Source organism: Pan paniscus, chromosome 1, assembly GCF_029289425.2.
Source record: "Pan paniscus chromosome 1, NHGRI_mPanPan1-v2.0_pri, whole genome shotgun sequence".
In the NCBI taxonomy this organism is placed as follows: Eukaryota; Metazoa; Chordata; class Mammalia; order Primates; family Hominidae; genus Pan; species Pan paniscus.
This window is the reverse complement of record NC_073249.2, coordinates 54,408,479-54,432,414: the sequence shown is the minus strand read 5'-3', so window position 1 is coordinate 54,432,414 and position 23,936 is coordinate 54,408,479.

Genomic DNA, 23,936 nt, shown 5'->3' with positions numbered 1-23,936 from the left:
ATTGCAATTTCAAAAAGATTAAACCCAAAATTGTGCCTTCAATTTAATGTTAGTCTCATCTTTACTTAAATAATAATTATGATGTATTTAGACCTGAAACTCAGAATATAAATGACATGAATAAATAGGACTACTAATTTTAAGGAAGTTTGTATTATAAAGAACAGAAAATGTAGAAATATTATAAACTCTTCTATAAGATCTTTGTCCTAGCATACTTTGGCACAGCTAAATTCACAATGTTTAAAAACATTTGTTTCACAAAATATTTTAAGGTTCATATCCATTGTATTAGCAAAACTTTAAATCCTACTGCATGCTTTTAGTGCCACAGATAAAAATTTTTGGAACGGACACCAATACCAACAACAAACTCAAAATAAACCAATACAAGACATTCAGTGTGCCCTTTGGATAACTTTCCAAAACTTTGTATTTTATATTCACTTTCATAGAAGATGGTTTCCCTAGCAACTAAAACTCTGACACACATTTCTTTAACAGAGCATTACTGAAAAAATAATGGTTAGGTATTATGTGACTGGAAAAGTGAAATTTTTACCACTCATTAGCGTTATTACCCATTATTTTTAAACATCATTGAGGTATTTAAGATTTAACATCTTCAGTACTTAAATCTAGTGCAGTGTATGCTGAAGAAACATATCTCCTAAAACTGTCACCTTTATGAAAAATATAGAGGACTTGCTGAAATTATGAATGAAATTTGTCTTTATTGTCAATATTCATAGCAAAATATATTGTAAAGAAAATCAACGTGCTGGAAAAAAGGCTTGAATTATGATCTGAAATAAGGCTCATTAAAAAAGCTGAAAATTCTTATGCATACACCTTGACTGTATATGTATTGCTCTATAACCCATTTTAATAGAATTGGAGATATGAATCCATAGATAGATCAATTCATATATTTACATACACACACATATATGTGCACCAATTTATTTTATTTATTTTAGAAATAATTTCTATAATATACTACTGTGTATAAATGTTTCAATGCAAACTCCTTATGTAATCCCTTTAATCCCTACTTCCCAATGATGTATGTACCTACAGAAAGCAAATCTAACTTTGGTTCCCAAAGAAAATATTTTAAAGGAAATCCATTTTATTAGAGGTTTAAGGAGGAAAACAAATGAATTATCTACTTGGAGTTCTTTACGAAACACTTATCTTTTTGAAAGATGTATATATATGATATATTTATTAAAAATAAGTGCATATACACATAAAAAGTGTGTACACATATATATATTTAATTTCTTCCATTATTTTGAAACTCAAAGTCAGTATAATAAAAATAATAAAAAGCAGAAATGAAGCACTAATTCTATAGTAGATTTCTTTCATTTTTGGATACACATCCATTAATTCAACACATATTTGTTGAATGCATTACTTTTATTTGGCATTATTTCACGAAATATTTACATAATAATTATTAATTAACTGATTGATTACACTGATTATGTAAGAAAAAGACTGTAGATTGTAAAACAGAAAATATAAAAAGAATGTAAATATTCACAAGAATGTAGAAACAATGCAATAGAGATATAACAATAAAGAATAAATTTAGCAATAGCCCCCAAGTGAAGAGAAACAAAAAACTGGCATGACAACACAAAGGAAAGAAATGATAATTTACTAAAATAAAGTGATAAATAAAAACACTGCTAATAAAATAACTACATAAGATTCTCATTATACGTTAAGAAAAAATTCATGTAAACTAATGGACCTTTTGTTTGTAGGCATTTTTAAAAATCTGTTATATTAAGACACTAATATAGATAACAAAGACAAAGTCTCAGCTTTATAGGAGAATTTACTAAGGTATTTCAAATCACTGAGGTAAATAAAAACTAAGAAAGGTGCCATGACAATGTCATATTTCCTTTACTCCTTACATAAAAATATATTTCATATTAAGTATTAAACCATAACCAAAAATTGAAAGTAAAATTTAAAAACAATTATTAGAAATAAAATGGGTAAAAAATATTATAGTATTGCTATCAGGCATTTTTTGTAGGCATATGATAAAAATCAGAAGCTACACAGTATGTGGATGATTTATTAAACACATAAAATTATATAAGACAGTATATACTATTAGTAAAGTTGACAGAAAAATATGACAAACTAGAAAATGACAACAATGACAAAGGATTAATTTTCTTGTTTATTAAAAAAATTGTAAATCCAAAATAATTTTATTAAAATCTATCCAAAATAAATATTAGAAACTTTTAAATCAACTCAAAAGTAGAAATGCAAATCATTGTAATTATGAGATAATTTAGGTATCTTCACCAATTACTACATAATATAAATAAAATATTTTCTTTTATTAGATAAGCCAAAATTTAAAGTATTGAAAAGTGCCAGTATTTCCTGGACTATTTAGAATACAAATTCATATGAAATCTTAGAAGGTGGGTAAATTTACCTTTTTTAAGCTTCCAAGAATTATTTTTATCATGGAGGATGATTCTAACGGTGATTATATTAGTGACAATAGTAATAAAAAAGTAACAGCAGCAAACACAAATATAATTTATTGCAGGTTTATGCAATTGGCAGTTTTCCAAATACACCTTTATTAGCTCACTTAATAGTGAGAAATACTTAACGAGGTAGGCACTAATACTACCTCTATTTCACAGTCTGTGAAACTAAGACAAAGTGTTTAGATATATTTTCCTAACATCACTTAGCAAGTACATGCCAGAAATGTCAGAATTGTCACCCTTTTTCGTCTTAAATTCTATTTCATAATTCTTTAAAAATTAAAATAAATAATATTTAGCAAAATCATAAATCCATTGGAGTGTAACCCCAAAAGTAAGAAACTGTGAAAATATGCTATAAAATATGAATACATTAAAAATATCAAGTGACAATTTTGAATGTACTAGTTTCACTAACACAGGATTTTTCTTAAGCATAACTACAATCATAGGTATTAAGAGCTTATCAATATCCTTCAGTATTTACCATCACTGATTTCAGTAAAGTTGTCTACATGGATGTTGTTATCTTGGTAATGTTCTTATCTTGGTATGCATGATTGAATATTAAAAATTTAAATCATCATTCTCATGTTAATTACAAGAATTTAAAGCCATATTTTTGTAAGTTATATTACCTAATATATATCTGTATCAAAATAATACATTTATCTTTTTCCCACCATTAACAACATCCTTCTTTCTTTTTCATCATTACAGTATTAATATCACTTTAAATCCATCTGGAATCATAGTCTTTCCTGCTTAAAAGTTTTATCAAAATTCTTGGAAATATAAGTTATATCTTTTTTAGAGGTTATTTTTAACAGTTATTTTAATTGATTTGTACCATTTTCTCACATTGAGTGATTTATCATTCAAAAAGTAGTAATCTACCTCGCTCAACAAGCAGTTTAAATTACAACATATTATTGGATGTTGATACGATTTGGTTGGTTTCCCACCGAAATCTCACTGGAATTGTAGTTCCCATAACCCCTTTGTGTCACGGGAGGGACCTAGTGGGAGTAAATTGAATCATGGGGGTGGTTACCCCATGCTGCTGTTCTCTTGATAATGAGCGAGTTCTCATGAGATCTGATGGTTTTATAAAGAGTTTTTCCTGCTGTTACTCAGCACTTCCCCTTGCTGCTGCTAAGTAAAGGACGTTTTTGACTCCACTTCCGCCGCAACTATAAATTTCCTGAAGCCTTCCCAACCATGCTGTACTGTGAGTGAATTAAACTCTTTCCTTTATAAATTACCCTGTCTTGGGTATTAGGAACAGCTCAGGTTAAATGATTAACAAGTCAATTTACTTAAGTTAAAACAAAACAATAATAATTATTACAAAAATTAATAATAATAAGCATTACCACGTAATGCTGGAAATTTTGAAATTGTCATTAATGCTATTTAAATATAAAATTTAAGATGGAAATTGTATGAACACAAGATAAAAATGTTTGAAGTGGTCAGGGAATAAAGATATTGAAGTTTGTTAGATGTGTGACTTTCAGGAAGGTAACCAATATTGCTGAGACTAGGAATTTCCTCCTCAATATGGGAGGAAAATACTTGTACCTACTTCAAGTTTGCGTGCTTTTTAAAAATATTTCTGTTAGTTTATTTTTGGAAAAGCAATGTACATAAAACATTTAGCAGAATCTATGACTCTTAGAAAGTGTTCAATAAAGGTCACATATAACTAAGGTTATTATAACCAAATATTTTAATATGTATGGAACTAATATAAATTTTATTAATGGTACTAATATACATCTAATTTAGAACAATGCTGTTAAATTCAGTAAAGCTGATGCAAGTGTGTTGCACTTTCTAATCTGGGTTATAGATTTATTTTTAATAAAACATTTTATTTTTTCATCTCATCTTTCTTGAAAACAAATTTAATCTAGTATATAATGAATTATGTTTTCTTTAACAATAGAGGGAATGAAAAACCTACTAGATTTCTTAAGTTCTTAACATATTGTATTTTGTTTGCAACATAAACGTCTAGGGAATATCTAATTATAATTGGAGATTTATATTTATATTTATAAATAAATATTTATATATAATATTTTGGTGTATTTATAAATTTAGGAATTTGCCTGGTTCTATTAGAAGTTTGAATTTATTTTGCTTTCTCAATACAACACTGAGCTTCCTTGACATAAATGTTTTGCATTTATGAATCCATTCAACCCTAATGTATCTGTATTTCATCATTGCTATAGTAGGTACATCCACGTATATGACTTCAAATTTGGCATATATTTCTAATAAAATGGATGACTTATAAGAAAATAACATAATAGCAGCAAGTTTAAAAGAATAACTACCAGTATGCAATATGATAGTTATGGTAAAATGGTCAATGATTACCAGGTGTTTAATCTTGGGACAAGGTTAAATACTGAAAGACAAAGGGGGATTTTTTTTACAGTAGTGAAAGGATTCCCAATGATATTATGCTTGTGGATACATGACACTTATACATTTGATGATACACATAGAACTTTACAGCATGAATCTTACTGTACCCATGCAATACATGTATTCTAGGATGGAATACAGAAAATGTCAAAACAATAAATGCATTATAAATGTATGAATCAACATCACTGAAGGCAATGGAGGAAAAAGTTCTGACCTACCTGTCTTTGGAAATAAGTGGAAACTGTAAGTCTAAAAGGAACAAACTGTTCATAAGCACTATACTCCATTTAATAAAGTTATTTCCCACAGGGTTACAGGTTAATAATTCTGATAGTGGTATGTATGTATTCTGGAATTGAAAAAATGGGTAAAAAATGGGTGGTGGAATATGGAAGCTAGGTTTTCCACTGTTAGAATGAGAATTAAAAGATAAGCAAAGGGAAAGTCTAGAATAATCCATATGATAATGGATAAGAGTTGGAAACATCACTATGAACTGACCTTTAGCTTAATGTACAGATGAAGATGCATAGAAATATTTCTGGATATCTGTATATGTACTGGTTAGTATATAAAAATAAATTTCCTTGCTCTATCAGCAGATAGAGCCTAGAGGCAATGTTCCACATTAACAACAAGCATACTTAGTACCCAAATCATGGTTTATCTTGCTATTCTCCAATAAAAGTAACCAGTGCAATTGGAGGAATGGCTGATTCTAGGACTGGGGGAAGAAATATACACAATTATCCTGCTGCATCTTTTAGTGCAGAGAGTAAGGAATTACTAGAATAAAAACAAAATAATCAACAATACTGCAAGTGTGTCAAAAGGTTATAGGAGACAACTAAAAGAGCTACCCGTGGCTAAAACTTGCACAACTTAAGCCACAAAATAAATAAAGAAGGATTGGATTATAACCAAAGTGTAAAATAAATATCCATGAATCTATTCCTAAATAAATAACTGAATTAGTAAATATATAAGGAAAATACATAAGGACAAATCTGAGTAGAGCAATCAAAAACAGTTTATAAAAATACTCTGCCCTTAAGAAGGTGAAAGGCCAGCATTGTGGGAGGCCAAGGCATGAGGATCACATGTCGCCAGGAGTTTAAGACCAGCCTGGGCAACATAGTGAGTCACCCATTTTTTCCAAAAAAAATAAAAAAGTTTAAACTGAGCCCATTGTGGTGGTGCATGCCTGTAGTCCCAGCTACACGGGAGGCTGAGATGGGAGGATTGCTTGAGCTCAGGAGGTAAAGGCTGCAGTGAGCTGTGATCACACCTCCACACTCCAGCCTGGATGGCAGAGCGAGGCTATGTCTCAAAAATTAAAAATAAAAAGGAATGTGAAGCATAACTCACCACTCCTTAAGTGTAGACTACACAGAATGACTTCTTTACAAAGTGCAACAAGAAAAGGGGTAAAACAAGAAAAACTTTACATAGAGATACCTGACAAACACTATCTTATCCAGATGATCAAGGTTAACATCAACAATAATGTCATGTTGAAATTATGCCCCCTTGATATGATGTGATAACAACGGTACATTACCTCCGTTTTCTTCCTCCCCAAAACATGTAATCCAGTCTAATCATAGAAAAACAAACCAGACAAATACAATTGACAGACATTCTTTTGTTGTTGTTGTTTTGAGACAGGGTCTTACTCTGTCACCCATGCTAGAATGCAGTGACGTGATATGGCTCACTGCAACCTCCACCTCCCAGGTTCCCACCTCAGCTTCCAAGTAGCTGGGACCACAAGCACTTGCCACCATGCATAGCTACTTTAATTTGTTGTTGTTTTTGTTGTTGTTTATTGTAGAGACAGGGTCTCACAGTGTCACCCAGGCTGTTTTCGAACTCCTGAGCTCAAGTGAACTACCCATTTTGGCCTCCCAAAGTGCTGGGATTACAGGCATGACTCCGGGTGTCTGGTAGACAGGCATTCTTTTTTTGTTTTGTTTTGTTTGAGACAAAGTCTCACTCTGTCACCCACGTTAGAGTGCAATGGCACGATCTCGGCTCACTGCAACCTCTGGCTCCTGGCTTCAAGCAATTCTCCTGCCCCAGCCTCCTGAGTAGCTGGGATTACAAGTGTGTGCCACCATGCCTGGCTAAGTTTGTTTTTTTGGGTTTTTTTTGGTTGTTGTTGTTGTTGTTTTAGTAGAGACAGGGTTTCACATGTTGGTCAGGCTGGTTTCAAACTCCTGACCTCATGATCTCCCTGCCTCAGCCTCCCAAAGTGCTGGGATTACAAGCATGAGCCACCACACCAGGCCTAGACAGGCATTCTTATACCTAAGCAGTATTCCTTTAAAGTGGCAAGGACACCACAATCAAGGTAAGTAAGAGAGAATATCACAGCCAAGAGGGACTAAGACTTGAAAACTAAATGTAATGTCGTATTATGGATTGCATGCTGAGACAGATAAACAATATTGATTAATAATTATTTTTCCATGTTGGTTCCTTTATTGTAATATATGTATTATTATAATGTGCAACGTTGATGGGGGAACAGGGTGAGAAATATATAGGAAATTTCTGTACTGTTGTAGTTTTCCTACTCCTTAGTTCAGGTAGGTCTGAGTTCTTGTCCCGTGACCAAGAAGAATAAAGCATGCAGACACCAGAGAGTGAGTAAGAGAGCAGAGTTTTATTAAGCAACAGAAAAGCTCTCAGCAATTAGAGGGGACCCAAAGAGGGTTGCCAAAAATGGGGCTGAGTTCTGAGTCTTTTATGTGGCAGAAATAAGGAAGTCTTTGGTGGGTTCTGACTTAATGGCAGGGGTAAAGATCCCCCCCTGGGGTTGTGGCATCTGCACATGCCTGGGGTTGGCCATAGTGACACCTTCTTGGTTATTAGTCATGAGTGCTTAAGCAAAACCCATGGGGGCGCTAAAACCACAATGCTAATATCATTATAATGAGTTCAGTGTCATTGTAGGACACCCTCGGTCCTTGTATGTGCCTGCGCAGGTGGCCAGAAAGTCCTTTCTGAGTAAGCATCTTGGTATAAGAGGAAGTTCTTAACCATATTTTCTCCTGCTAGCTATATAACAGGGCAGTGAAGGTGTGTTCCCACAGGCTTAGTCCCTCTCCAGAGACCCTGCCTCTGAACCTGCCTAACCAGCCCCTACCTGCCTCCTCTCTCAGTACCATCTTCACAATCTTGTTATTGCAAAAAACAACTTTCATTGTGTTATATACATTGCATGTTATTAATAAAGAAACATTTTTATTTGAACTAGTCAAAAATCCATTCAAACATGTAAGTAACATTAAATTCTTAAGATGTACCTATTATTTTTTATAAATGAAAAAGCTGAGGCTCAGAGAGGCTACTTAAGTTGTGAAATATCAATTAGTATTGAAATTGTTTAATATTCCTCAAATTAAATATTTCTCATTTCTGTAACACAATAAAATGAAAAACAATATTCTCAAAATAATTGTCCAAAAGCCTGGCACAGTTCTTGGCCAACAATACATATATGTTAAGACAAAAGAATATTTCCAAATATTATAAATATGTTTAAAAATATTCAAAACTACAATAAGAAAATAGTTTAAATAAATGAGTAACTATTTAAAACATGGGCTACACTCAAAAAAACATTTTAAATGATTTGACCCAGAACAAACTTCACAGATGTCCTAATTTTGGAGTAAATAACAACGAGGAAACTTGAGTCTGGAATAGGAGTGAGAACTGTTTAATATTATACAGCTAGTTATTAAAAAGTGATTTTTAGAGCACAGATATTCTGATTTACAGTCTCAATATGTCTCAATATATCACGGAAACGATGAAAATATAACTGAATTTTACTGTAAAACTAGAATCTTCCACTCAATTATACCTGCAAGTGATATGGCAGATTCATAAAGATGTATCAAACGTCAATTATTTCAGTGTCATGGCAAAGTAAAACAAGAATTGTTTACATTTAAACACATAAACACACACACACATATGCATGTATTAGTTTGTTTTCACAGTTCTATAAATAATACCTGAGACTGGGTAATCCATGAACAAAATAGATTTAATTGACTCACAGTTCTGCATAGCTTGGGAGGCCTCAGGAACCTTACAATTATGGTGGAGGGCAAACGGGAAGCAGGCAACTTCTTCACAAGTCAGGAGGAGAGAGACAGAGAAGCACGGGAGAAACTGACTTTTATAAAACCATCAGATCTCAAGAGAACTCCCTCACTATCATGAGAACAGCATGGGGGAAACCACCTCCATGATCCAATCACCTCCCACTAGGTCCCTCACTCAACACATGGGGATTACAATTCAAGATGAAATTTGGGTGGAGACACAGAACCAGACCATATGAATGCATTATACAAACATATGTATATGTGTATGTATGTGTGTGCATGTGTATACATAGACACATATGCATGTACAATGATATAGAGAAAAATAAATATAAATACAAACTATATAATTTTAAAGAAAATGACAGCAAAACATTAGCAAGTATGTGTACGTGCATGTTTGTGTGTATTTCTCAAACCATATCATCATTTTCTTCCAAAAGAAAATGTTGTGCCAATAATTAAGTAAAAGAATAGTTTTCTACTTTTTATGATAAAATGTTTTAGTTGTCATTCATAGGCAATTGATTTAATAGTAAACATATCTTGTTTTACCTGAGTAATAGTAATACTTTGCTTGCTGTAGTAAAACAGTTACAATTTCCAACTTAAATAATTTGTCAAGATTCAAACATATACTTTGCCATGACACAGAAGAAAATCAGTTTTATTGAAGAAAATGATAGTTATTTTTCACTGACAGTTTGAATGTCTCAGGATTAGAAAAGTATTATTATAAAGCAACAATAGAATTTAGTACCAATTTAAGGCCTCTTGATGAACTGTGTTATATTATTTTTTGTAACTTACATTTCAGAATATTTAAACATGTACATAAGTGAATCACGGTTGCATGAAACATTCCATGATAATAAACTTGAATGTGTACTTTATCTATTCCATGTCTATAGTAAAATTATAAGATATAAACAAGTAAATAAGTTGTTAGTGGCAGCTACTTGGTGATTAGATTTCCCCTTAGGAACAATTTTTAAAATATTATATTTTACTAAAATTCTCAGCTGGGTGTGGTGGCTTATGCCTGCAATCCCAGAACTTTGGGAGGCCGAGGAGTGCGGATCACCTGAGGTCAGGAGTTGGAGACTAGCCTGGCCAACATAGTGAAACCCTGTGTCTACTAAAAATACAAAAATTAGCCAGGCATCCTGATGCACACCTGTAATCCCAGCAAGTTGGGAGGCTGAGACAGGAGAACAGCTTGAATCTGGGAGGTGGAGGATGCAGTGAGCTGAGATAGCGCCATTGCACTCTAGCCTGTGTGACAGAGCAAGACTTCATCTCAAAAGAAAAAAAAAAGAAAAAAAATTCTGGCAAAATCAAGACCACCTCCAAGTAATAATAGAATTAAAGAGTCTAAGATGCATACTATATTAAAATCACATTACTGTTTTCTATTTAATTTTCATGAAGAATTCTTAAAGCTTACCCCAGTGTGTGGCATATTTCATTCCCTCTATAAATTAATTTATTCAGGAATGCCTTCATAGGTGACTTTTTAAAGTTAAAATTTGAAATATCCATCAATGGATGCTTAATAGTACTAACTTTGGAAGTCAGAAGAGTGATCAAAACCCCAACTCTAAAATTTGTTAAATACTTAAGGATAATCCAGTTTCAGTAATTTATTAGGCCTCTGTTTACTCAGTTGCCAAAATAATCCTACCTAGGATGCTGAGACTGTCAGCTGTTCATTAAGCCCATTTCTTCTTTCTGTAAATACAACTGCCCTACTTTTCAAACATTCTTGCAGTTACATATTGCACTGAACTGAGTTCTAGCTAATGAGTGATAACCCAAAGTGATGTGCAACACTTTAAATACAGAATCACTAACAGCCAAACAAATGAATATCCTATGGGCAATTCTTCTCCTTCTACAGCTGCATGTCACAACCACGTGTATTCTTGAAATTCATTTATAATAGAATGTAAATGGCAGACTCCTCATATGTTCTTGTCCCTAAGTAACTGTGGACATCCATCTCACACAACCCCTTCACATTAACTTTGCATCATTTTGATCTATTTACAGGAACAAGAAACAGAGTCCTATTCTATCAGATTCACTGTTTATTTTTGGTTGCTTTGATACAGTGCCTGGTCTACTCTAATAGATAAAACCACCATGTCAATTTTATTTTGGGGATTGAATCAGAAAACAAAAATAAAGATTTTAGCACAGTAACTGGCCCTAGATTTCAGTAACTGATAACAGAATCTGAGCTAGATACACAAGACCATCATGTAAATAACAACAATATACACATTTGGTCACAAAAATTGACTCTCTCAATGAACAAATAAGAAAAGGCACTTTTTCTCCATACTGACTTTACCTTCAGATAAAGAACTTGGTTTAGAAAAAAAAAAATCACTTTCACTCCTCATTATACCTCCATTAGTTTTCTTTTGAAGTAAAAAAAAAAATACATCTATTTGGAATTGGTGTTAGATTGCAATAAAAGCATTGAGAGAGGATTGGGCATGAAAACCATGTAATAGTAGTTTCTGAAGAAAAGTGATGAAGTTCTGAAGGATAGTGACAATAATGAGAGAAGAGATTTAAGAATAGATAAATAGCTAGAATTGTCCTAGGAGCTGACATGTAAAGCTCATAAAATACTGTGCTAACATGCAAATTATTAATAGTCTGGTGCTCTATATAGCTTATAGAAGAATATATTTGATGATTAAGAATCAAACTACTAATGGAATATGCAGGTATCATCAGGAAGACTGCTAACAATAGAGTTCCTCCACACAAAACTATTTTGTTACAAAAAGCATATCATGGGACACATGAATCTGTACATTTAACAAATACAACACGTATTTCTGGAACTGGTGGTTCTAGAACCACATTTTGAAAGAATTTTGTAAAGCTTTTCCCTTACTCTGATTCTGCTTCTCATTAAAGACTTTATATGTTGAGTTAAGTTAAGGATTTTTTAATATTTATCCTTTGCAATAATTTATACATGATATTGGGGATGTAATAACAATTAAATCATAATTTCACATCTCAAGGTGACTAGTAAGTCATAGACAATTATAAAAATGTCAAGTTTGCAATATTTTAGAAAACAAAAATATATTCACAAGACAGTGAAGTAGTTTGGAAGACGATTGATTTAACTTTGCTTGAATTGAAGGAGTGATCCGAGGAAAGTTCCCACAGAAAGAGAAATCAAAAAGCAGATGAATGATAAAAGATAAAAATCTGCCACGTAGACAGAAAAAGAAGATTCAGAATACAGAAACTTGTGCAGGAAATAGTTATTTGAAATGCCCAGTGAATTCAGCAGACTAAAAATAATCCAATCCTGCTTGTGTTGCAATGGCCAAGAAGGTAATATAAAATATATAACAAAACATTATTAAAAATAAAAATAATTGATTTAAAATATAATTTAATTTCTTCAGAAAATACTATCACTCTAAATTGATAATATTTCTTTAGTACCCTGGCCATGAATACACTTTTCATAACAAAGAGAACAATGAATTTTCATAAATTCTGTACTATTAGATTGGTTGCACTGCTGTCAAACGCAGCACTCCCATTTAAGTTATTTATGTCACATGTCAACTTTAGCATACAATTTTTAAACTATGTGTTCTTTTCCTTGCCTGTAAAATGGAGCAGAATAATCATCTTTAACTCAGAGAACTAAGGTGAAGGTTAAGTGGGGAAAAGATAGAAGCATGTAATGGGTGTGGCAGCTATAATTATCATTTGCGTTCATGACCCTTACGTACCTGACTGAAAGCTGATCTTAAGTGCACAGTTCATAGATTGGTAGAGCTCTGATAATAGGAAACCATCCATTTTTTGGATGTGTAAAAAGGTGTAATGTGTATATACACTTTTGAATACACTGTGGAATTCCCTGATCTCAGTTCTCTGAACAGTTGTGATCTTAGCATTTGTCTCAGAACAGTTCTTTGGTTGCCACTAATTGTCAACTGGAATTGGCAATAGCTAGTTTTTCTGCTGTCCCAAATTCAGTAAAATTTTCTTTTTGTATACTAAGAGACTAGTAGTAACAATGTACTTAATGACATATTATGCAAAAATAGACCTTTCTTTGTAATGCCATATTTTTTCCAACTTAAAGATGAAAGAGAAATCAAAATAGAAAAGATTATTAACAAAACACAGGATCATATTTATAAACCAGATCTATCTCTTTGGTAATAGCTTCCTCTGGATTTCTGAAGCAGTTTATGTCTGTTTTCAGTAAAGTGTATATCAAAATCATGAACGCTACCATACAAAATTACATTTTCAGCTAAAAAGTAGAAGAAATTACAAGAATATATGAGGCTGTAGGCTAAGTAGTAAAATCAACATCAATTTAGATAAACACTGCTCAAAAGTCAGTGTATAAAAATCTAGAATATATTAAATTTCAAACTAAAATATAAAATATTTATATATAGCATTATTATTGCTGTATAGATGATTAAAGATAAAAATTTGCCATATAGACAGAAAAAGAAGGTTCAGAATATAAAAATAACTTGTGCAGAAAATAGTTATTTGAAATGCCCAGAGAATTCAGCAAACTAAAATAATCCAGTCCTGCTTGTTTTGCAATGACAAAGAAGGTAATACAAAATATAAAACGTAATATTATTAAAAATAAAAATAATTGATTTAAAATATAATTTTCTTATCTAATATTATCTAATAATTTAAAATCTAATATTATTAAATTAGATTTCCATACTTTTATAATAGTCATGTTGGCTTTCCAGATACGAGATTTCTAAATTTTGATGATTGATAACATTGACTATTTTATTCCTTTAAAGACATCTGTAGCATAATTATTGAGAAATAACCATCTAGATGACTCAAAATTAAAACAATGTCTAATTTAATAGTTTTAATATTCTGTTTATAGGTATGATTGTCTTAAAAATAAATTTTTATTCTCATCTTCAGAAGGAATCTTCTCACAAGCCATTTTCCTAAGTAGCAACTAAGCAGCTGGCCCAGTCATGACCAACACAAATCAAATAAATTTGTTAGTTGGTAAAGATACTAGGATTCAAAACAACAACTTTGAAGGTGCTTAAGTGGTTTTTTTTTGCTCTATGCATTAATGATTTTAAGAGTTTTTGTCTGAATATTAATGGATATATGCCTGCCACTGCTTTATTATTCTCTAGAAATACCTATTATCAAATTTAAATACTTATTGTCAAATTCAAAGTGTATATAATAACATTCATTCCAATATGCATTATGTATATATGATAAATTATATATACATACATATACACATAGTGTAGTATAAGTGTTTAGTTCCATTTTTATCATAAATTAAATTTAGTTTCCTACTGTTTGCTGTGTTACTTGCTAAGTGAAGGGTGTACATTCTCTCATTTATCACGCTTCTTCCAGGTCAATATTCTTCCACAATCAGGAAATAATGCCAAATTTTAAATCAATATTAACACTTTCAAGTAATTTTATTTTCAATTGACAAATAAATTTTATGTATTTATGGGTACAATATGATTTTTAATATATTAATATATAAATATAATTAATATATATTATTATATATTTCATAATATATTATATAATATTATATTATATATTATATTATCTTATATATATTATATAATATATAATATATCATACATAATATATAATATATTATAATATAATATATTATTATATTATAATATAATATTTATTATATTATATTATATTATAATATAATATATATTATCTTATAATATAATATGTTATTATATTATGTATACTATATAATAAATAATATAATGTATTATTATATCAAAATATAATATAATAATAATATAATATATAATTATATTATGTATAACATATAATAAATAATATAATATATTATTACATTATAATGTAATATATAATAAATAATATAATATATTATTACATTCTAATATTATATATAATAAATAATATAATACATAATTACATTATAATATAATATATAATCAATAATATAATATATAATTATATTATAATATCATATATAATAAATAATATAATACATAATTATATTATAATATCATATATAATACATAATATAATATATAATTATATTATAATATAATATATAATACATAATATAATATGTAATTATATTATAATATAATATATAATAAATAATATAATATGTAATTATATTATAATATCATATATAATAAATAATATAATATATAATTATATTATAATATAATATATAATAAATAATATAATATATAATAAATAGTATAATATATTATTATATATTAATTATATTACATATTTATATATAATATATTATTATATATTAATTATATTACATATTTATATATAATATATTATTATATATTAATTATATTATATATTTATATATAATATATTATTATATATTAATTATATTATATATTTATATATAATATATTATTATATATTAATTATATTATATATTTATATATAATATATTATTATATATTAATTATATTATATATTTATATATAATATATTATTATATTAATTATATCATATATTCATATATAATATATAATATATAATAATATAATATATAATATTATGGAATAATTATATCATATTATGATATAATAATTAATATAATAATATAATAATAATTAATATTATTATTAATATAATAATTAATATACTAATATAAGAATAATTAATAGTATTATTAATGCAATAATAATAATTAATATAATAATACTACTATGATATATAATATAATATATAATACATAATATATAATATATAATATATAAACATATGATATATAATCTATAACATATAAATATATAATATATAATTAATACATAATATATAGTATATTAATATATAATATATAATATATAGTATATATAATATATATATTATAATATTATATAATATATAATATATATTATATGTTATATAATATTATATAATATATATTATATATACTATATATTATATGTTATATAATATTATATAATATATATTATATATTATTTATTACAATATTATATATATAATATATATGATATATAATATTATATATATTATATATCATATATATAATATATATTATATATATAATATTATATATATTATATATCATATATATTTTATATAATATTATATATAATATATAATATATGTATTATATATTATATATATTATAATATATAATGTATAATATATATATTATAATATATATTATATATAATATATATATTATATAGAATATACAATATAAAATATATATTATCTATTATGTAATATTATAATATAGAATATATAAATATAATATATATTGTATATAAATATATAATATAATTAATATATGTTAATATAATCAATATATATTAATATATTAATATATTGTAGAATGATGAAATAAAGCTAATTAATGTATCCATCCCCTCAAATCCTTATCATTACTAAGGGGTGAGAACATTTAAAATCCACTTGGCAATTTTCAAGTATAGTATACATTATTATTAACTATATTCACCATGTTATACAGATCGTCAGAACTTATTCCTCCCATGTAACTGAAAATTTTTACCATTTGATCAGCATCATCCAATTTCCTCCCACCTCTAGTAACCACCATTCTACCCACTACTTTCATGAGGTCAATGTTTTTAGATCACATACATATGTGAGATCAGGCAGTATTTGTTTTCTTTTGAGTAGCTTATTTCTCTTAGCAAAATATCCTTCGTGTTCATCCATGTTGTCACAAATTACAGAATTTTCTTCTTTTTTAAGACTGACTAGTATTTCATTGTGTATATATACTGTAATTAATTAATTTATTTATGGACACTTAGGTTAGTTCATTATCTTCGCTATTGTAAATATTCCCATAACAAACACGGGAGTGCAGATACCTTTTCTATATACTGATTTCACCTTCTATGGATATATACCCAGGAGTGGAATTGTTAGATTATATAGAAGTTCTGTTTTTGTTTTTAACTTTGTGAGAACTATCCATACTCTTTCTCATAATGGCTGTGCTAATTTACATTTTCATAAACAGTGAACAAGGATACACTTTTCTCCACGTTCTGACTACTACAAAAATGGATATCTATAAATTGCCTGAAGAGGGATTCAAACTAATTGTTTTAATTAAGTTCACTTAACTTCAAGGGAACACAGAAAAATAAGTCAATAAAATGAGAAAAACAATACACACACACACAAAAGTCTAACACATAAATTGATATATATATATGATTTATGTTTTATACACATATATGTATGTATAAACTGTTTATATATGAACATAAATATATAAAAACAGAAATTCTGGAATTAACACAATGAATAAAAATGCCATTAAAACATCAGTAGCAGAATTCATCAAGCAGAAGAAATAATAAGATGTAAAATGTGACATTGAAAACATAAAATGGGTGTGTGAGGGGAATAAAAGTGTAGAATTTTTGTATATTATCAAACTTAAATTGTTCTCAACTTAAAATGGCATGTTACAACTCTAAGATATTTTATGTAAGCCCCTTGAAAGCCACAAAGCAAAAATATATAGAAGATACACAAAAGAAAAAGAGAAAGTAATCAAGAAATATCACCACAGAAAATAACTGAAGCTCAAAGGAGTACAGAAAGAAGAAGGAAGGTGCCTGGGATCAACAAAACTACCAGAAAACAATAGAGAAAATGGCAATAATAAATTCTTATCTATCGATAATTATCTTGAAGGTAAATGGGTTATGTTTTTCAATTGAAAGACATTGACTAGCCAAATGGATTTGTAAAACAAACAAAGAAACAAATATATATTGCCAACAAGAGACTATCTTCACCTTTAAGAACACACAGATTAAAAGTAAGGGATAGAAAAAGATAACCCATGCTAGTGGAAAACAAAATGAGCAAGGGTAGCTAGAGTTACATCAGACAAAGTTGAATCAAATCAAAAAATGTTAAAAGAAAGGAAGAAGCCCACTTTATAACGATAAAGCAGTGTATTCATTAAGATGATGTAACAACTATACATATCATATGCACTCACTTTCAGATCACCTAAATATATAAAGCAAATATTAATAGATTTGAAGGAGGAGACAGCAATAAAATAATAGCAGAAGACTTCAATGTCCCATTTTCTACAACGGACAGCATGTGTAGAAGGTAATAAATACAGAAACAATGGTCTTGAATTATACTTTAAACCAAATGGAATTAACAGACATATGCAGATCATGCTATCCAATAGTAACAGAGTACACATTCTTCTTCAAGCCCACATGGAACATTCTCCCACATAGATTACACATAGGCTACCAACCAAGTCTCAACAAATTTAAAAAGTTTGAATCTATATCAAGTATATTTTCTAAAAAGTTTGAATCTGTATCAAGTATATTTTCTGACTACATTGTTATGAAACTATAAATTAGTAATAGTAGGGATTTAGAAAAATTCACAAGTATGTGGAAATTAAGCAACATGAACCACCAATGGATAAAAGAAGAAATCAAAAGAGAAATTAAATATATGTATGTGTTTGTATGCATGTATGTATGCATGTATATATGTGTGTGTGTGTGTGTGTATTCAGTTTAAGAACTTAAAGAAAAGACTCAAAAGGAAATTTTAGAAATCAAAAGCACTGTAGCAGAAATAAAATAAAAGCCTTTGACGGGTTCATCATTAAGTTCATACATCCTGTAATGTATACACACACACACACACACACACACACACATACTCCCACATTTATCTTGAGGCAAACAAAAATAGAAACACAACATACCAAAACTTATGGAATGCAGCAAAAGCAATTCTGAGAGAAACGTATAACAATAAATGCTTACCTCAAAAAATTAAAAAAAAAACTTCAAATAAACAACCTAATATTCTACATCAAAGAACTAGAAAAAGAACTAAGCTCAAAGATAGTAGAAAAAAAGTAAATAATAAATATCCTAACAGAAATAGATAACATAGAGACCTTTAGAAAAGACTAATAGAGAAAAATCAGTAAAACCAATAGTTGGGTTTTTGAAAAGGGAAACACAATTCTTTACCTTTATCTAGACTAAGAAAGAGAGAAGATTCAAATAAATATTAACAAAGTCAAGAATAAAAGAGAACACATTAAAATCAATACAACAGAATATGCAGGATTATAAGGTTACTATGGATAATTATACACAAAGAAATTGGATAACTTAAAGAAATAGATAAATTCGTAGAAATAGAAAACCTGAACAAACCAACAGAAAGTAAGAATATTGAATCAGTAATCAAAAATCTCCCAACAAAGAAAATCCTAAAATGAATGCTTCCCAGTTGAATTCTACCAAACTTAAAAAATGAATACCAATCCTTCTCAAACTCAGAAATAATTGAAGGGTAATTCTAAGTAACTGCACCATTGTTACTTTTCTCTCATCATCATTCTCCTTTATACATAGAAATATTTAGCACATGGTTTACTCAATTCTCTTGTGTAGGTTCTTTTATAATCCTAATGAAATGCAAACACTTTCTTATACAACAGCCCTCAGAAAATGTATTCTATTCTCCTATCATGCCTGTTAACAGATACTTAAACCTATATAAATCTGATTATGCATGTGTACGTAGGGGGATACTGAGCTCTGCTGTGGAAAACTTCCTGAGAAGGCAATTTTTTGTTATAATGCTTTGATGGTCTACAGCTTCACCTAGGCACTCAAAGTGTTGCAGTCTGTGATTTAGTTTCTCTGTGTGGTCTATATACTCTTCTAATCATCATATTGCTATGTTTTTTCTTTTAAATTCTCATTCTGTCAACTGCTCTGAGGATAATTTTACCCCAATTTTACAAAAAGAAAGCCATATAGGTATTCCTGAATAGCCTTTCATAAAATCTACAATCTTAGTGTAATTGGAGTGACTTATTTCTTCTTTGTTGGATTACAGTAGATAGAAAAGACATTCCACCTCCACTCTAAGGTTCATCTCTATCTGTACCTCACATTCTATCACTATTGTCTTTTCAACATCATCACCTTATAGATTGTAAATTCACCCATGAATCTTTAATATAGTCTTCATTAGCTTACCTTGCCTCTTTTTTTGTTTTGTTTTTTTTTAACACAGCTTTAGTTAAAAAAAAATTTATATACATCTCTTTGGAGAAGCAGCTTGTAATTTTAATAAAAAAGTACAAAGAACAAATTAACAAAGGCTCCTCACTAAGCAGAATTTATTACTGTCAATGTTTCAACCCCTATTTTTCAGTCTTTTCATGTATATTAAATTTGTAAAGTATAAAAATATTTTTCTATTAAAAAGATGAGATTATTTTAGGTAATATGAAATTTCCTTTGGCTAGCATCTTCTATTCTAATCCTTCCTCTCTTCTCAGAGAAGAAATAATTATAATGTGTTTTTGGTGTATATTGTGATCTATTATTAATATATTTTATTTTTATTTTATGATTACAGCTACTACAAATATTTGTATGCAGTTGCTTTTTTGTGTGAATACAAACATGTTTAACTTGTTTGGGCGAATACCAAGGAGTACGATAGATGGACTATATGGTAAGAATATATTTAGGTTTCTGAATCAACCTTCTTCCTAAGTGGCCTTACCATTTTCCATTCTTACCAGCAATGAATGAGAATTCCTGTTGCTCCTGTACCTCCCACACCTCCGCCTTCCAGGTTCAAGTGATTCTCCTGCCTCAGTCTCCCAAGTAGCTGGGACTACAGGCGTGTGCCACCACGCCCAGCTAATTTTTGTATTTTTAGTAGAGACGGGGTTTCACCATGTTGGCCAGGAAGGTCTCAATCTCTTGACCTTGTGATCCGCCTGCCTCGGCCTCCCAAAGTGCTGGGATTAAAGGCCTGAGCCACTGTGCCCGGCCAACATATACAAATAACTTTCTGGGAATGTGATTAGAATACACTGAATCTATAGACTGCGTTGGGAAGAACTGATACCTCGGCAATGTGTCATCCTATTCATGTGCATAGAATATGGATTTATTTAAATTTTCCTTGATTTCTTTCATCAGAGTTTTCTTCGTATCGAGCTTATACTTTTTTGGCTTTACACCTAAGCATTTCACTTTTGAGGAGTACTAATATAAATACTATTTTGATTTACTTTCAATTTCAAATATTAATAACTTCACAGCAGCATCTAAACTCGCGTTTAAGTACCTGAGTACAGAGCCTATCCAAGTGGACAAATAATCTTCATCACCACACCTCAGTTTGGTATTGTGGTACTTTTCCTGTTTGATATTCTCTGAACTTCCTGGACTTGCGATTTGGTGTCTATAATTACATTTGAAAAATTTTTTAGTCATGATTGCTTCAAATTTTCTTTAATTCCTTTCCTTTTCTTCTTTTTCCATTAGTCTAATTATACTAATGTTACACTTTTTATAATTGTCTCACTATTTTTGGATATTCTGTTCCTTCTTCCTTTTTTCCTTTCTACTATAGTTTTAGAAATTTCTATGGATATTTCTTCAAGTTCACTAAATCTTTCCTTGAATGTGCTCTGCTTAATGATGGACCCATCAAAGGCATTTTTTTTTTTTTAAATTTCTGCTACAGTGCTTTTGATTTCTAACATTTCCTTTTGAGTCTTTAAGTTGTTATCTTTTGGCTTAAATGGCCCATCTGTTTTTGTACAAGTACAACTTCTTTTATTAATCACTGAATATAATAATCACAGTTGTTTTAAACTCCTTTTCTGATAATTCTACCATCTCTGTCCTATCTGAATCTGGTTTTGAGGCTTGCTCTGTCTTTTTAAATTGTGTGTGTATATTTTTATCTCTTAGCATGCTTTATAATTTTTCTTGAAATTCAAGTATGAGATACTGGAAAAAGGACACTAAGGTACCTAGGCCTTATGTGAGAGGAGTCATGTATATTTGGATAAAAGAGTTAGCCTGTGTTTACTTTTTGCTGTAGCTATCAGCATTGGAGGCTAACATTTTCTCTGATATCCTTCATTTTAAGTTCCCCATTTTCTCTGGGTTTCCCTGGAAACTTCTTTTTGAACATGCTGTGAGTACCTGCAGTACCTGCAGTTTTTTTTTTGTTTTTGTTTTTTTGTTTGTTTTTGAGACGGAGTCTTGCTCTGTCGCAAGGCTGGAGTGCAGTGGTGTGATCTCAGCTTACCACAACCTCCGCCTCCGGGGTTCAACTGATTCCCCTGCCTCAGCCTCCCAAGTAGCTGGGATTACAGGAACGCGCCACCACACCCGGCCATTTTTTTTTTTTTTTTTTTTTTTTTTGTATTTTAGTAGAGACAGGGTTTCACCATGTTGGCCAATATAATCTCGATTTCCTGACCTCGTGATCCGCCTGCCTTGGCCTCACAAAATGCTGGGATTACATGCGTGAGCCACCGCGCCCGGCCGTACCTGAAGTTTTATAGAGCTGTAACTAGATCTCAGTTTGAGCTGTGACTTCCATGAGTGCCGCTCACCCCCTGACTCCTGGCTTAAGTGAGAAAGGAAGACTAGAGGAAGCTAGAATTGAGTATTTCCCTTCCTCCAGCTTTGTTAGGTTTGGGGAAACTCCAGTCTGTTTGGCTTTAGTAAAATAATTTTATTTGAAGCAGTCTTGGTTAAGAAGACTAAAATGATCTGGGTGTATGTTAAAATAGACATTTGTTTTTGTTTTTTCTTTCTGTCCCTAATGGAAGCATAACGAGATTTTTCCGCATATTTCTACTCTGAGAACCTGGTAGGGCTCCTGGAACAAATGAAAGCATATGTATGCTGAGTGGGATAAAACTGACCCTCCTCGAAGTTTTTAGCTTTCAAATGTGTTCATGTTGAGCCTCCAATAATTTCATCCAATATAATTTGAGGTTTTTCTTTGTACTGGTTCCTGCAGAGATACTTTTGCTCCTGGGCTTCTGCTATGGTAAGTTGTAATTTTCTATATTCAACTGTTTTTCTCTCCAATTTTGGAGGCAGCAATTTGTCCTGCAACCTTAAATCTATGATGAATCTAAAAAGAGTTGTTGATTTTCAGTTTATTCACCTCTTTTTATTATTGTGATCATGGGATTGATAACTTCCAAGCTCCCAACATGCTGGACTGGAAACCAAGACTTCTTCCTTTATTTTTACATTAAATGAAAACAAAACCTAACATATTAATAAACAAAACATTCTTTAGCTCCACATTCATTCAAAACATTCTGTTTTCTTCATATACTCACTCATTTCACTCATCATCCTCTGCCTGCAATATACCCCTTATAGCCTCAATCCCTAACCTAGAATTAAATTGATTTTGCAAGGTTACACTTTCCTAATTACCAAACTCAATAAAAACATTTTATATTTGTTCTTATATAGGTTAATTCATGTGTACCATTTTAAAATACAGGCTATTTTATTGCATAACTATTCTCTTGATTTTCAATGTGCTATTTACTCTTCTTCTCTGGCTACCTTTTCTGAATCCCTTGTATTAAGCCTTGTCTTTAGTGTACTTGTCTTCCTAACTTGTCACCAGTCATCAGGGCTTTGTTCTAAGTCTTCTTCTTTTTGTAGTTTATATAGTTCCTGTAGATGACCTCATATCCTGCTAAAATTTTTTATTAAATCCTCCTACCACAAGCTAGTTTTTCCACATTTGCTTGTTAGCTCAGAGAATGACATCATTAGTCACCCATTTGAATCTTAAATTAATTCATTATTTTTAAGGGTCATAATAATGTTTTTAGTAGTCTGAGATACATGTAGCAAAATATAAATTTAAAAAAACTGTAACATATTTTATTCAA